At 57.5% G+C, this 16,142-nt stretch overlaps 1 protein-coding gene and 1 pseudogene across 18 annotated transcripts in view; both read left to right on the top strand.

Moving 5' to 3' along the window:
* Nucleotides 1–16,142, top strand: part of RBFOX1 (RNA binding fox-1 homolog 1) — a 2,206,955-nt gene that overhangs the window by 440,227 nt on the left and 1,750,586 nt on the right. The gene's annotated exons all lie outside the window — the stretch shown is intronic.
* On the top strand, nt 14,084–15,059 carry LOC138847013 (small ribosomal subunit protein uS5 pseudogene; annotated as a pseudogene).

Genomic DNA, 16,142 nt, shown 5'->3' with positions numbered 1-16,142 from the left:
ATGCTGTCTGGGGAAGTGACAGTGACTTGGGCCAGGATGGTGGGGCTCAGTGCCAGTAGGGGAGATGTTAGTTAGGGTGGTAGAGCCTAGAGCCTGTGCTATTGAACTGCGTATGAGAATCCTGAAGGACTCTGAAGGCGCTCCTCTGCTTCCTCATCTCCCCCTACCTCCATCCTCTCCTCCTCCTTCCCCCTTTGGGAGCCCCTGCCTGCCTGCCATCTCCCTGGGCTCCCGTGGGCTGTGTAGATCTGCTGTCCATAAGCCAGGCATTGACGCAAGAGAACAAAGACATTGCTAATGCTGTAAATCCTGGATCCAATTTATTTGTTATTTCCACTCATTTGAAATGCACCTGTTACCCTGAAGGCCTTCGAATGCCATCAACAGCAACTGCGGAATCAAAGAGAAGCTGGAACCTTTTGGAAAAAAACCCTCAGCTGTTCAAAGGGGAAACAAAAGGGAGGAAAACATAGCTTTTTTTTTTCCCCCTTGGATGATTTATTGGCGTGGATGGCTGGGCTCAGGGAAGACCAGAGGGGCAGCCATCCAGGGCTGTTTGCCTTTTCTGTCCTCTTGCCTCTGGTTTCCTTCCTTTGCTCACTGGATTCAAACGGCCCTGGCATTTCCTTGTTCTGTAGGCTCAGGCTGGCCAGCAACCACCACCTGGCCTGCAGAGTTCATTGCATGTCGTCCTTGGTGGGGTAGTGGCTGGGGATCTGTGCTGCCTGGTTGGGGTGTTGAGTCTGAGACCGTTGGCTCTGCCGATGGACAGAATCAGTGAAACCTTTGTCGACCACCTCGCTGGGGGCTTCCTGAGCGCTGTGTTGATGGTGGAATCGGTGTCGTGTCAGCCCCATGGAGTAGCCTGGTGGCCTCTAATGTGTTCTGGAGCTTAATTGTATCCTTGAGTGCCAGTCATTTGGTCTTCATTCTTTCCTATAAAAATGAGTGGGACTCCACGAAAGCTCGGTGCCTATCTAAAGGAGCTGAACGAGGGTAGCTTTGGGGCTGGGGCTGTGGGGACTGAGTTAGATCTGAGCATGGTCCTTGGAGCCTTTGTGCTGAGTGTCAGTAGCTTGTGGGTCTGGTCTGGGAGATGAGATCTTTGGGAAGATGAAAAACAGCAGCTCGGATGGTCTCTGAACCCCGAACAAGTCTCACTGATGCTTCTCTGTGGGTCCCCCTCATCCTTAGAAGGAGACTCTATCCTCACGTGGCTGTTGTACACTTGCTTCCTCCCACTGCCTCCACCTCCCAGGCCACTTCTACCTCCTCTGCCTGTCACTGTGGCTCTACCACCACGTGTCGTATTTTATTTGGAAGACAGAGAGACAGCAAGAGTGTCAGAGAGAGTGTGTGTGCATCCTCTGGTCCCTCCCCAAGTGTCTGGGATGCCAGGACTGAGATGATAATGAAGTTGGGAGCAGGGAGCTCAACCCAGGTCTCCCATGTGGGTGGCTGGCACCCAGCTCCTGGAACTGTCACCTGCTGCCTCCCAGGGTGTGCATTAGCAGGAAGCTAGAGTCAGGAGATGAAGGCAAGTGTTCAACCCAGGCCTTTCCACTGGGGATTCAGGCATCTTAGCCGTGAGGCTGGACACCCACCCCTGGCTGTATCTTGAAGGCCATCTGGGCATTCGCAGCTCCCCCAGAAGCCACCCGTCAGCCCACCTGTCTCATACCGTCCTGTCCACCTACCTTTCATAGCCCCTGATTTTTCTGACACACTCACCACCATGCAAACTCACCTTGCCAGTGCGTGTGCGTGCCAGCTACTTTGACATCTGTCCCATTTACCCACAGGAATATGAGCATCCAAACAGGTGCTTGTTAAATATCTGGACAAATACATGAATTCTGGAAAACAAAGACATCAGCACCTTTAGATCAGCGGCCTGTGTTGAGATCTTGTTCATCAGCCCCCCCCCCCGCCCCATCTGTATTGCCTGAGATGGGGTCAGCTCTCAAAAAATTCTTTCGGGGCCAGCGCAGTGGCACACTAGGTTAATCCTCTGCCTGCAGCACCAGCATCCCATATGGGTGCCGGGTTCTAGTCCCGGTTGCTCCTCTTCCAGTCCAGCTCTCTACTGTGGCCCGGGAGGGCAGTGGAGGATGGCCCAAGTCCTTGGGCCCCTGAACCTGCATGGGAGACCAGGAGGAAGCACCTGACTTCTGGCTTCGGATCAGCCTAGCTCCGGCCATAGCAGTCATTTGGGGAGTGAACCAATGGAAGGAAGACCTTTTTCTCTGTCTCTCTCACTGTTTATAACTCTACCTGTCAAATAAATTAAAAAAAAAATTCTATCAAGTGATTGACACATGGGGCAGGTGGCACTGCCTGTAGCCTTGAGGGAAAGCATGGCTTGGGTTACAGGGAGACCCCAGCCACCAACTGGCCATGAGCTGGGGTCTTGCATTGAGGGAGCAGGACCCAGCCAGGGGCTCAGGGAGAGAAGTGGAGCCTGGGAGGGAAATAGCATGGGGAGCCAGGTCCCCTGGAAGACCCAGTGACTCAGCAGAGCAAATCCTGTCCCGGGACCTCCTGGAATGGGAGTTAAGGTGGTGAAAGGATTCCTAACCCTGGCTTGTTCCTCACTTGGAATGGGGAAGTGGATCCAGTGCACAGAAGGAAGGCAGAGGTAAGCAGGAGCTTGTGGTGTGTCCTTGGGCTGCTTGCTTGTCATCACTGTGACTCATGGGACGATGGGGAGAGGAGCTGTTGGGACCGCTGCAAGGCTTAGCCAGTCTGCTGTGTCCACAACCTGGCACTTGGACAGTGTCTCATGTGTGTTAGCTGTTGTTAAGGTTCTGACTGCGCTGTATTTACAGCTTGCTCATGTCTCTCCAAGAGCCTGTGCCCTGTGCACCCCAGGAAGCTGTAGCACAGGCAGCAGGCATTTAGCCCAGTCTGTAAGGTGCCCGTGTGTTCTCTGGGGCATCGTTGGATCACATGAGAGAAGAGGAGCTGGGTGTTCTGGGACTCAGCTCCAGGGTCTGCGCCAGGCAAGGGGTCTCCCTGGGGGTCACTCAGCCTTGTCCTCTGCACTGCTGGGAACAATGAGGTCCGGCTGAAGGCTCCTTGCAGATCCTCTTATCCTGCCCCTGTTGTCCAAGCCCTGAGAAGCAAGTTCCCCTGAGGTGGCCCAGTCCCTTCTGGACCTCGGATGCCTTGAGTAGCCAACAAGGTCCCACACGTACACACAGTTTCACAATCTGGGGAGCAGGGTGAGGGCTGGGAGTGTGCTGTGGGTGCTGTTCTAGAGCCTTCTGTGTGAGCAAGTCTCACTGTGAAAGGAGGGTGATGCCTCTTCGTGGCTTACCCCTCGGCAATCGCGTCTGTGTTAATGAAAGTTTGTGGAAGGTGCAAAGTGAGGGAGGCCTCCCACTCGTGAACCTTTCAATTATGAAGCTGCCAATTAAGACGCTGCGGAGAGTCCTCAGTAATTGGAAGTCAGGGGTGGTTTGTGACCCGTGAATCAAGACAGGTCCTTGGAATGTGTGATGTTGGCTCATGTCTCTCTCTGAGAGAGGGAGGGGGAGAAAGGGAGGGAGAGAGAGAGAGGGAGGGAGAGAGAGAGAGAGAAAGAGAGAGAGAGAGAGAAGAGCCAGTTCCCCTGTGTTTGAGTTTCAGTTCGTGCTTGATTGATCCTAGTGGAAGCTACTACACTCCTGGAAAGGTTGTGGTCCTTTAAGGATTTTGCCCTATTTGGATTAGAGTCCTTCGTATCCTCTGCTGCCCCTTTCCACGCCGCAGTGGCGAGAACGGCGCCTGGCCGCGTGGGGTCCATGTTCCCTTTCCCGAAACTGACCTGACAGTGCCCTGGCAGTGGGGTCCTGAGGGCACAGCAGCCATGTCATTCCCAGAGCTGCGTCCTGGTGCCCAGCCCCACGCCCATCCTCAGGTTCCTGCCATCGGTGAATCCTGGCTCTTGAGAAAGGACACGGGGCAGCTGTGTCATTCATTGGGGATGACACGGAGAAGGACGGGGTAGCAGAGGCACACAGGAGGGGCCTGGCCCATCCTTGGGGGTCCAGTGAGGGCGTCCTGGAGGAGACAGCAGCTGTTGTGAGTGCTAAGGAGTCAGTGTGGCAGTGAGAGAGCACCCGGGTGGGGTGGGGTAGGGGCGTGGCGTCCACTGTGGCAGGCAGGGAGCCCTGTGTCCAGCACAGGACCCCCACACACAGCCCTGTGGACCCTGCAAACACATGGGTCAGCTCTGGGGGCAACCATGTTACACATGCGATGCCCTTTCCCTAGGGGTCTGGGGAAGCAGAGACTGGCAGGTGCATGTCTCCTGCTGAAAGCCTGCAAGGGCATCGGCATGGTGCCGGGGGCTCGGCCTATTGGCTTAAAGGCCCCAGATCCCTGGGTCCCCTTGTGGACATCTGGAACCTGCATTCCCAGCAAGCACCAGTGTGTGTGCAGGATGCTGGGGCGGGCCCTCGCCAACCCCACTCTGAGCAAGGCTGGAGCCTCCTTGCTCCAGGCCCTGCGAGGAGACGCAGCTCACGTCCCACCCCCATGAAGCGCGTTTCCTGTCCCAGCTGCTTCAGCTCTTGATTAAACTCAATCTGGCGTGTCGTTATCTCTGATTACTTATTCATCCTCTCCTCCCGTCTTTTTGTGGGGGCCCATTGATGACGAGCTCCCAAGGAGCCCTGCGTGGAGGCCTGGTGTCCTGCCCACGTGCCGTCCCGAGACAGACCCCTATGGACTGGCCCCTGGCTGCCCGGAGAGGGTGGGGATTCGGGCCAGCCTGGGCCAGATGAGGGCCACCCTCAGACCGAGGAAGGTTCTGGACCCGTAGATGAAAACTCCAGAGCGTCCCTGCCAAAAGTTAGCGTGTGAGGCAATTTAGCAAATTGTAGCTTTCAGCAGATGTTCAATTAGTCCCGAGGCTCTGCAGCCACTGGCGGCTGGGGAGGGGCAGGCTCCCTGTCTGCCTCCTCTGCCACCTCCGCCCAGAGGACGTGGGCTCTGCAGCTGGGGAGGGGGCGAGGCTGGGACCGGGAGAGGAGCCGGGACTGCCGGATGTGCAGGTGGCCCACAGTGCCGAGGGGCAGGGCACATGGAGCTGCGGAGACCCTCTGTCCTGCCAGCCAGGGAGCTCTCTGCACACATCCGGGACCCCTGTCCTCAGCGGGGCCCAGACTGAGCTGCCCGTGCAGGCTTCTCACTTCTCCTGTTCACAGGCACCCCGATCCTCGGGACCCACCCTTGGGTTCACACCGAGTCCCTTCTGGCAGTCTCAAACCTGCATCCCCCTGCCCGACCTCCACCCTGGGAGGTCTCCATCTGGACGCTGTGGCCGCTTCGGGGCTGGGGAGCTCTGGCCTGCAGGGTCCGTGCAGGAGCTTGGGCAGTGCCAGGAGCCCCCTCCCCTGATGTGTGACAGCTACTGCCATGTAGGGGTGAGCGTCACAGCTCCCCGCCAGCCCAGGTCACCACTCCACACAGCAGCCTGTGCTCTGCTCCTGATGGGAGCTGGGTCCCGGCTGCTCTCTCCTGAGCAGTCCTGCGCCCCCACCCCCACCCCGCCCGGTGCCTTAGGAGGAACCCATGTTTCCCTGACTTGGTTTCAAGTCCCCTGCCTGTTGGGACCACACTGCTGGCCTCCTCTCCCCCTCCTGCCCTCTCCCTGGCTCTGCCCCAAATTCCTGGGTCCCCCTTCCTACTCTGCCTCTCCTCCCACAAAGCCTCGGCGCTTGCTCTGGGTACCCCGGTTTTCCTACCCTAGTCTTGGTCCCTGGACTACGCACGCAGCTCCTTCTCTGTGACACATCGGGGAACTGGTGTCCTGGAAGACGGGAAATTCAGACGGGGGTGTGTGCAGCTGGCAGGCTCTTATCGGCCTCAGCATCATTCCTCATCCCAGCCCAAACTTGACTCAGAGTGGGGCTTACTCAGAGGTTGCATGTGCTTCAGAGTGGCAGTGACGCCAGGGACCCTGTCTGTCACCACCACTTCCTGTGCCGGGCAGGAGGGCACCTTCCAGGAAAGTGGGTTGGCTGGTGGCCGCTCCCTCCTTTGTCCTGGGTCGTCCCTTGTCCTCCTTTGGAGCCAGGGAGACGGACCTGACATTGGCTGCTTGTGCTCCCATTCCAGCTGTCATCGGGGGCTTGTGTGATGGTGGCACAGCTCATCAGGAGTTATCTGTACAGCGTGGACTGTGGCAACCATGTGCCTCTTGGGGCAGAACTGAGCACACTTGCCTTGTTGACCGCTGTGTCCTTGGTGCTGGCCATGCCACGTCATTCTGTGGGCAGTCTTGTGGGTGGGCTGGCGTGGAGGACCCTGTGGGAGGCAGAGTGCACCACGTGGAGGAGGCTGGCTCGGAACGAGGCCACCCATGCCCAGGGTTCTAGGTGCCCGTGGACCCTGTGTCTGGGGCAGGTGCTTCCTGTCTGTGGGACATTGGCCTGGTCCCTTTTGTCTTTTCAGACCTCCATTTTCTTATTTGTGTAAATGGGAACCTGGGGGGGGGGGCATGTGGTCGCTCAGCGGGTAAAGTCACTGCCTGGCATCCCATGTGGTCACCAGTTCATGTCCTGGCTGTTCTACTTCTGATCCAGCTTCTTGCTAATGTGCCTGGGAAAGAGCAAAATATGGCCCAAGTGCTTGGGCCCCCGCACCCACGTGGGAGATGTGGATCGAGTTCCCGGCTCCTGGCTTCTGCCTAGCCTAGCGCTGGCCATTGTTGCCATTTGGGGAGTGAACCAGTGGATGGAAGATCTCTCTCTGTCTCTCTCTCTCCCTCCCTCTCTCTCCCTCTGTCTCTCTCTCTCTGTAACTCTGCCTTTCAAATAAATAAATAAATCTTGAAGAAAAAGAAAAAAAAAAGGAAATCACAAACAGAACCAGGAATGTAGTGCCCCTGTTTCTGTTCATCTCTAACTGGGCGGGAACGGGGACTGGAGTCTCACTCGGGACCTGCCTTGTGCTTCCTCAGTCCATGGTCCTCGTTCTTCCGTCCCTCTCCCTGGTCATTCAGAGTCCCACTCGCATCCTCTGGTCCTGGTTTTCCACGTGGTGGCCCCTCCCAAGCCATGTGAGTGCAGCCCAGGAAACGTTTATCAGCTGGTGCGTGAGCCCAGGGTGCTCTGATGTGGCTATCACACGGGGCCAGCAGGGGTGTAGCCGGCAGGTGCTGTCTCTCAGAAGACTGACCTCGCGAGGGTCTAGGGTTAGCAGAGCCACATTAGCAACCCGAGCTTTGCTCTGTGATTTTGCAGCACCACCCTCCGTGTGCTTCCTCGCATGGTCGTGGTCTCCTGAGTGCAGGTGGCCACCATAGCTCCAGGCATCCCAACCCCTGCTGCGTTTTAAGGCAGGAAGTGAGTGAGTGGAGGCTCTTCCAGTCTGCAGAAATGCTTTCTGGGAAAGTGTCCTGCCTGGAAGTGACCCTCTGGCAGCTTTGACAGGAATCAGTCCATGGTGACTTCAAGGGGACAATTGAGGCAGAGAAACCGGTGGACAAAGGAGAAGGCGGTTGAGAAAGGCAGCCAAGAGGACAGGCAGTGGCGTCTGCCACCAGCACTGACCGGGGTGGTGATCAAGGCACTCACCATCTGTCGCTCACTGTCCTTCGGAGTCTTTGTGTCTCTCCAGAGCCATCAGAGTCACTGGGTCCCAGCTGTGTTTTAGAAACTGCCCCAGACCCTGCGTCAGGAGCCCCGTGGCCAAAAAGGAGCAGTTTCCTGCTGCATGGTGGCTGTGGTCCTGTCCTCGTGTGAACCGGAGGCAGCACATCTGCACAGCTGTGACTCACACTCTGTCTCCAGAGTTGGGGAGAGCGCAGCGGCCGCCGAGTGTCCCCTGTGTGGGGCCCAGGGTGCTGCACTGCTGCGTAAGGTGGCTTCCTGTGGCCTTCAAGTGCCCTGGCAGGTGAGCCCTGGCCCCGCACCTGCTCTCCTGGGGCCTCCTCACTGTGTCCATCCATACCAAGCTCTGAAAGGAAGGCCAAGCTGAGGAGGGAGCTGCCAGGATGTACAGGAGATGATGTTACGGGTGAGGGCTTGGGAGGTGGAGGTGGGGCCCTGGGTCCTGGGTGCCCATGTGGGTGAAGCAGTAGAAGAACCTTCTACGGGTGTGTGGGCTCCTGGGGCCAGGGCCATCGGAGTGAGCACCCACTAGCAGATGGCTGTCTTTGTCCATTCAGCTTGCAGGTGCAAAGCCACCATCAACTGCCTGGTTAACAGTAGGTTAAATCTACTGTTCTAGGAGCTTCCCATGGTTCTAGAAGCTTCTCGTGTTTCCAGAAGGGTCTCATGGTTCCAAAATCTTCTCATGGTTCTAGGTTACCATGACTCCAGAAGTTTCCTGTGGTTCCAGAAGCTCCTCGGAATCCCAGAGCCTTCTCAGGGTTCTAGAAACTTCTCAAAGTTAAGATTCAGGCCCTGGGAATCTCGGTGTCTGGCAAGGGCCTGCTGCCCAGTGTGTAGACGGCCCCTCCTCGTGTGCTCCCATAACATGAAGCATGAAGGGTGTCAGGCTTCTTTTTAAGGGTGCTAGTTCCATCCCCGTGGGCTGCGCCCCCATGACCTGGTCAGCGCCTAGTGCGGCAGTGTTGGGGTTAGGCCTGGGGACACACATTGAGTGCATAGCCTGGGGTGCATTGGCTGTGCTCTTGTCAACAGGTATTTCCACATGGGTCAGAGGCTCTTACAGGAGGGGAAATGCAGAAGGTGCCATGGATGGAGGCTGCTCCCTTCCCCCTCCTCCTTCACTGGGCTGTGGACTTGGAGGCCAGGAGAGCTCAGCTGCTCCTGCTGCCCAGACTAGAATCACTGCCCACCAGACACAGCAGCCATGCAGGGCCCTCAAGCCTCCCACACATTGCAGGTTAGTCGGGGTGCATTCCCAACTCCCAGGGGGTCCTCCCCCTTCCCTGTGGCCCCTGGTGGATGGTCAGGATCCCAAAAGATGACCCCTGCGAAAGTTACCTGATGTGGCGAGAGGGGCTTTCCAGGCATGATGAGGCTTTAGATCTTGAGACCAGGGTGGGCGGGATGCCTGGGTGGTCCTGGCCCCACTGGGGTCACACAGCTGTTGGAGAGGAAGGCGGCAGGAGTGAGGGGAGAAGGTGACGTGGTGGCCGCAGCTGGGTGCCCGTGGAGGAAGGGGCCGGGAGCTGAGGAATGCCGTGGCTTCCGGTGATGTGGGTGGTTTCTGGGAGCTGAGGGACCGGTTGCTCCCCCGGAGCCTCTAGAAGGAGCACAGCCCTGCTGGCAGAGTGGCCAGAACCCAGTGACACTGACTTCGACCTCTGACCCTCAGGAGTGTAAGGGGACACATCTGCGTGTCATTGTGGTCAATCCTTGCAGCGTCCTTGGAAGCATAAAGCGAGGGCTGAGACCAGGGCCGGCAAACTTGCCACAGGGTCCGGGTAGCAGGTGCTCGGCTCCGCCCTTGCACTGTGGGCACCCTGGACGGTCTGTCCGTGCAGGGGTGTGCTGTGCTCCCGTGAAGCTCTTTTGGCAAAAGCAGATGGTGGCAGGAGTTGCTGACCCTGCTGGGACCATCGGGTGTGGCCTTGCGCCGCAGATGACCCCTCAGGAGGTTCGCAGGCTCTCCCTGGTTGAGCTGTGCAGGGTGGAGACAGCTGCCATTGTCATGACGTCTGTGGAGTGTGTCAACCCTCTTGCCTCATCATCTGGAGCTTCCCTCATCACCACCCGCCCTGTGTAAGGGGTGAGGCGTGGAGGCCTGAGTGGAGGGGGGCATCAGTGATGGCCCTTGTGCTAACCACACCCAGCTCTGCTGCCCCAGTGACCCCCACCTTCGTCCTCTCCATGCTGGTGAGGGAGGACCCGAGAGGACTTCCTGTCCCCCCCACAGGCAGTCACTCACCTCAGCCATTGAGAGTCCGGCCTGTATGGCCTCATCCTCAGCCACGCATTGCAGGGGGGCTCGGTGTTCTGCCCAGCAGGCACGATGCTGCTTAAGGGGCCGGCCCTGGGGTGCAGTGGGTTAAGCCACCACCTGTGATGCTGTTGTCCCGTATGGGTACCAGTTCAAGTCTCGGCTGCTCCACTTCTGATCCAGTTCCCTGCTAAAGGCCTGGGAAAGCAGCAGAGGATGGTCCAGACATTTGGACCCCTGCACCCAGCACTGGCAGTTGCAGCCATGTGGGGAGTGAATCAGCAATGGAAGATCTCTCTCTCTCTCTCTCTCTCTCTCTCTCACTCTGCCTTTCAAATAAATAAATAAATCTTACAAAGGGTGGTGCTTAAGGAGCCCACATCCCGAGTCAGAGTGCCAGAGTCGCAGTCTCTGGCTCCTGACCCCAGCTCCCGGCTAACGCAGACCCTGGCAGACAGTGGTCAGGACCAAGTAATTGGATTTCTGCTAACCTTGGGGGAGACCCGGCTTGAGTTCCCAGCTCCTGGCTTTAGCCATGGCCGAGCCCAGCCATTGTGGGCACTTGGGCAGTGAACCAACAAATGGGAGTGCTCACTCTCTCTCTCTCTCTGTCTCTCAAATTTTAAAAATTAGAAAAATCACCAACATTTGTTCAGCATAAGTGTGTCCCATATGGTATTTGGGGCATACTCTTACTATTTGCATACAACTTCTTTACCTATATTTATATTTATATTTATATTTATTTGTCAATATGTGTCTGTTTATGTTGTTGGTCTGAACCCCTGTTTTTTGTCTGCCGACCCCACTCCCACAGCCGGCAGAGCCCCGGGATCTGATCGGGCCAGGCCCGATGCAGGCCTCAGAGCTGGGGGTCCCTTTTCTCCCGCCGACTAGGAGGTCAGAAATGGACGTGCCTGCCTCTCCATATAAGCGTCTTTTTCCTCCAGCCACCTCCACTGCGAGCCTAGTGTCTCAGGTCGGATTTGAAATGAATGTTGGTGGAGTCTTTGCTTCGTGCAGATCAGGGGCCCACAGCACCCTGAGCCCCACCAGCCCCTTGCCTCTCCCTGTCCCCAGTTGATGCCTGTCATTCTCAGCATGGGGTTCCCGGGCAGGGCCCCTGGCGGGACGAGGAAACAGAGCTCCTGAAATCAAGGCAGATTTGTTGGAAGGCACACCCCCCCCCCCCCCCACGGTGGCACAGCTGTTGTCAGCGCCGAGAGAATGGGCTGATTTTCCCCGAGCGGTGCAGGGATCGTGGCACAGGAGCTAAGCAGTCCCTCAGTGCTGTTCTGCTGGTGCCGATGCAGGCTGCTCCTGGCGGGAGGGTGTGCGGAGCTTTGCCGTCTCTGTGGGAACTCTCAGAGCCCTCAGGTTGGATTTCCGCTGAAATCCCTGAATGCTGGGTTCATTCATTCGTTCACTCATTCATGTATCCAAAGCAAACAATTATTAAGCACCTACTGCACGCCGGGCACTGTTTAATTTCAGCCCCTTGAAGGCTTGCGCGGGTGTTCATTCATTTACTCCTCTCTGTCTCCGTTTGGTAATTTATTAAGCAAATGTTTTTCAAGCCAGTGTTTGCCTGGCTCTGTGTTAGGTGCTGGGGTGCTCGGATCTAGGGGAAAATGAGTTCGCCCCTTTTGCTCACAGCATGGCTTTGTTCTAACAAGGAATTGAAATATGGTGCACAAATGTTGAAACAGCAACAAGCTGGGTCCATTTACAGAGCGTCTGCTGTGTGCCGGGCACCACATCCACCTTTTCATTGCATTTGTTTTATTTGTTTGAAAGACTGAGAATGAGAGAGAGAGAGAGAGAGAGAGAGAGAGAGAGAGAGAGAGAGATGCAGACAGAGCTTTCTTTGCTGTTTGGCTACACAAATGTCCACAGCAGCTGGGGCTGGCGCAGGCTGAAACAGGAGTCTGCAACCCAGCCTCAGTCTCTCATGCGGGCGGCAGAGGCCCAGGCACACAAGTCATCACCTTGGCCTCCTAGAATGTGCATCAGCAGGAAGCTGGGTCAGAAGGGGAGGAGCCAGGACTCAAACCAGGCACTCGGAAGTCCTGCGCGCCGTCTTAACATCTGTGTCCGCGTTTGATTGCCTGTAACACATTGCACGCATGCTGCCCCTCAGAGCTAGGTCCCCATCATAGTTCCTGCTCGTGGATGAGGAATGAAGTTCTGAGAGAGATCACTTGCCCTGAGCCCCACAGCTCCTGAGTAGCCGGATCGAGACTCAAGCCAGTTCCCTCCTGTACAAGCCCCATGCTTCTCGCTCTGCTATAGCCTGGAGCCCCTGTGAGTGACGTAAAAGCAATCAGAACCAACAGATGCAAGCCCCAGGCCTTGAGCTGTGTGCTGGAGGCTGATAGCGAGAGCTTTCCTGGGGTGGGGGTGGGGGTGGGGGGGTGGGGACAGAGCACGGTGTCTGGAAGGCCTGGGATGTGTGTGTGTTGGTGGGACAGGAGCCAGAGGCTGCAGGAGGAACCAGCCAGCCAACCCTTCCTGCCCAGGGTCTAGCTGGTTCCAGCACCTAACACAGAGCCCAAGGGCCTAGAGCCCCAGGCTTCTCACAAGCCTGAGGGTTAACGTTGGGGCTGTCAGCCCAGACCTCAGCCACCACCCAGCCTGGAGCCAGACGCATTCACAACGGACCTTGGTTCTGCTGAGCGTGGCTGTTGCTCCTGCCCCTAAGTTGGGAATCTCAGCCTCACAAACTCAGCCCACCAGGAAGGGCAGAGGGAGCCAAGTTCTGTGGCTGATGGATCTGATTCCCAACCTGCAAGAACAAAGAGCGGAGTGAGTGGCACTACCTTGTGGATAAAGCTGTGGGGCCCAGGAGCATGGCAGCCTCCAGGTTCCCCTGACATGGAGGGATGGTGGGAGGGAGGGAGAGGGACCAGGAAGCCCCTGCGTTCAGCTCCAGCCACTCAGGACCCTCCAATCACCCGCAGCTTCAAATTTTGCCAGGTCTGAGGGGGCAAGGGAGGGCCCACATCGGAGCGGCTCGTCACTTTGGGAATATTTGCTGTGAAGTTTTTAAAAAAGCAGGGGAAACCGTTCTCTTGTTCTGTGTGTCTGCTGTGCTGGAGCTTGGCTCGTCGCTGTTGGATGTGGTAACGTGGAGTGAAGAGAGGGTGAGTATTCCAAGGGTGTGCCGCCGAGGCTCTGCTGGGGACGGAGCCCGTGCCGTCAGGAGCCCACATGGAGACGGCTTGCGTCGCACTTTGAGATCCTGGTAATTAGGATGTTGTAATGACCCGTTCCGAAAAGAAACAGCTCTGTTCCCTGATTTGCCATTAAGAACACCCAGAGTTTATTCGTGGAGAATTGGGTTTAATTCAATTAGCAAGAATTGGGAAGCGCCTGCGACACAAGGTGCATTAGCCCAGCACTTTGCTTGTAATGACACCCAAAAAGCAGTTAGGGAGAGGAAAGCCAATTACCCAAGGTTCTTTTCTTCAATCACATGGAGGGTTCAGTCCAAATTTCAGAGCCTTGCATTCCCAAATCCTTTAAGCTTTGATTAACAGTGAGCAGAGCAGAGGGACAGGAAAGCTCCGTCCCAGAGTTGGCATCAAGGGGTGTTGCTAATAAGCACCACCCTCACACCACTCTTCACAGTGTGCAGAGTGTTGCCACAACCGCTGTCTGCTGTGAATATCCATGCTGTCTTTCTGGGCTGGTTCCTGGCGGTGGGACTCCTCCTCCCAGCCTGCCTTTGATTTCAGATTTGACTTGGCTTGCAGGAGCGGTCCCAGGTCTCCCTTAAGAGGTGCAGGAGGGAAACTGGCAGGTGCAGATTCAGCTCCCGACTGTGCTTTCTTCCGGGTTCATGTCCTCGGGCCAGCTGCTGACCTTCAAGCCTCAATGTGTTTGTTTTCCCCACAAGGGTGCGGTGGGAGTCACCCCTGTGGTTACAGTGGGGAAGGGCTGAAGTCACTGCTTGGGATGCCCGCATGCCATACTGGAGTGCCTGGGATCCAGTCCTGCCTCCACTTCCAATCTGGCTCTCCGCTACAGCTTCGTGGCAGGCAGCAGACAATGGCCTGAGTGCTTGGGCCCCTGCCATCCACCTGGAAGACCTGGGTAGAGCTCCTGGCTCCTGGCTTCAGCTTGACCCAGCCCTGCCTATTGTGGGCATTTAGGGCATGAACCCATGGATGGAAGACCTCCCCTGTCCACCCATCATTCTGCCTTTCAAATAAATGAATAAGAAGCTTCTTCTTCTCCGAGAGAACACCAAATGGCGGATGACGCCGGTGCAGCAGGAGGGCCCGGAGGCCCCGGGGGCCCTGGAATGGGAGGCCGCGGCGGCTTCCGCGGAGGCTTCGGCAGCGGCATCCGAGGCCGCGGGCGCGGCCGGGGTCGGGGCCGGGGCCGAGGCCGCGGCGCCCGCGGAGGCAAGGTGGAGGACAAGGAGTGGCTGCCGGTCACCAAGCTGGGCCGCCTGGTTAAGGACATGAAGATCAAGTCCCTGGAGGAGATCTACCTGTTCTCCCTGCCCATCAAGGAGTCCGAGATCATCGACTTCTTCCTGGGCGCCGCCCTCAAGGACGAGGTGCTGAAGATCATGCCGGTGCAGAAGCAGACGCGGGCCGGCCAGCGGACCCGCTTCAAGGCATTTGTGGCCATCGGGGACTACAACGGCCACGTCGGCCTGGGCGTGAAGTGCTCCAAGGAGGTGGCCACCGCCATCCGAGGGGCCATCATCCTGGCCAAGCTGTCCATCGTGCCGGTGCGGAGAGGCTACTGGGGGAACAAGATCGGCAAGCCCCACACCGTGCCGTGCAAGGTGACCGGCCGCTGTGGCTCTGTGCTGGTGCGCCTCATCCCCGCGCCCAGGGGCACCGGGATCGTCTCCGCCCCTGTGCCCAAGAAGCTGCTCATGATGGCTGGCATTGACGACTGCTACACCTCAGCCCGGGGCTGCACCACCACCCTCGGCAACTTCGCCAAGGCCACCTTCGATGCCATCTCCAAGACCTACAGCTACCTGACCCCCGACCTCTGGAAAGAGACCGTGTTCACCAAGTCTCCCTACCAGGAGTTCACCGACCACCTTGTGAAGACGCACACCAGGGTGTCCGTGCAGAGGACCCAGGCTCCAGCTGTGGCCACAACATAGGTTTTTACACGAGAGAAATAAAGTGGATGGAGCCTGCAAAAAAAAAAAAAAATAAATAAATGAATAAGAAGCCAGGAGCTTCTTATTGAAAAATTAAGTAAGGGTGAAAAACCCGGAGGAGGAGGAAGCCGGGCCCATGCCCAGAGCCCCTTGCTCTGCCCTGCTGGGCCTGAGAGAGAATAAGGGAGGAACGGCTGTGGCGGGACCCTGGCGTCTGCTTGCGTCTCTGTCGCAGCTCAGCATGTGTCTGCTGGGTGCCGAGCATCTCATTTCTTCTTCACAAGCAGCCCAGGCGGTGGGGAAACGGAGGCTCGGGCAGGTGCAGTGCAGGGCACCCAGGGGTGCCAAGCCAGCAGGTCCCCTCTCCTCCGGAACAGCGCGCCCTGCTCTGGCCCACACTCTACACACTGTGTCAGCTTCTCGTTCATTTAAGGGTTGTGCGCCGGCACTCCAGGTGGCAGGGATGTCCCCTTCGTGGTCCTGGCTCGGGAGTGGGAGGGGCAAGCCCACGGGCTTTCCCGGAAGGGCTCCCAGCAGCGCTGGCCACTGCCTGCCTCACTGGGGCTGGGGTTTCTTCGGGGCAGGAGAAGCAGCGCCTGGCAAATGGCCCAGTCGTGCACGGGAGTTCTGTATTAGCTGATAAATCAATTAGCGGACTGGGGCCCCGGGCCACACCAACAGATGGCCGTCAGTCTGTCTCCATCCTTGCAGCTGATCCCAGGCAGGGGTGTGGCAAGAGCCCCTGGGATAGGGCTGGCCCCGAGACCCTGTGGCAGGGGACTGGGGAGCTGAGAACGACTGTGCCTGGGGCTGGGGTGTTCTCCGAAGTCACTGGAGGAAGGAAATTGAATGTGGTGGCTGACTCAGAGAACCTCACTGGTGTGAGAGGCGTGGGAGCGGCAGGTGGGCAACCCTGGGTGTGGATGCTGTCCACGGGAGACGCAGTGAGGAGTCGGATCCCACGTCCAGCATTGCGTGGCCTCGGATGAGACTTTCCAGCCCTCCATGGCCATCGTTGTACACATTTATTTGGGAATCTCATCTGCACACGGTGTCACGGGAAGCGACGGCTGCCACGCTGCTGAAGGGACCTGCTGGCTCTTCGCTAAGGACACATGTGGTGGAGCTGGGTCTCGCGGTCCCAGCG

The sequence above is a fragment of the Oryctolagus cuniculus genome, chromosome 19 (assembly GCF_964237555.1).
Source record: "Oryctolagus cuniculus chromosome 19, mOryCun1.1, whole genome shotgun sequence".
Taxonomy (NCBI): Eukaryota; Metazoa; Chordata; class Mammalia; order Lagomorpha; family Leporidae; genus Oryctolagus; species Oryctolagus cuniculus.
This window is presented reverse-complemented; position numbering and strand designations above follow the sequence as displayed.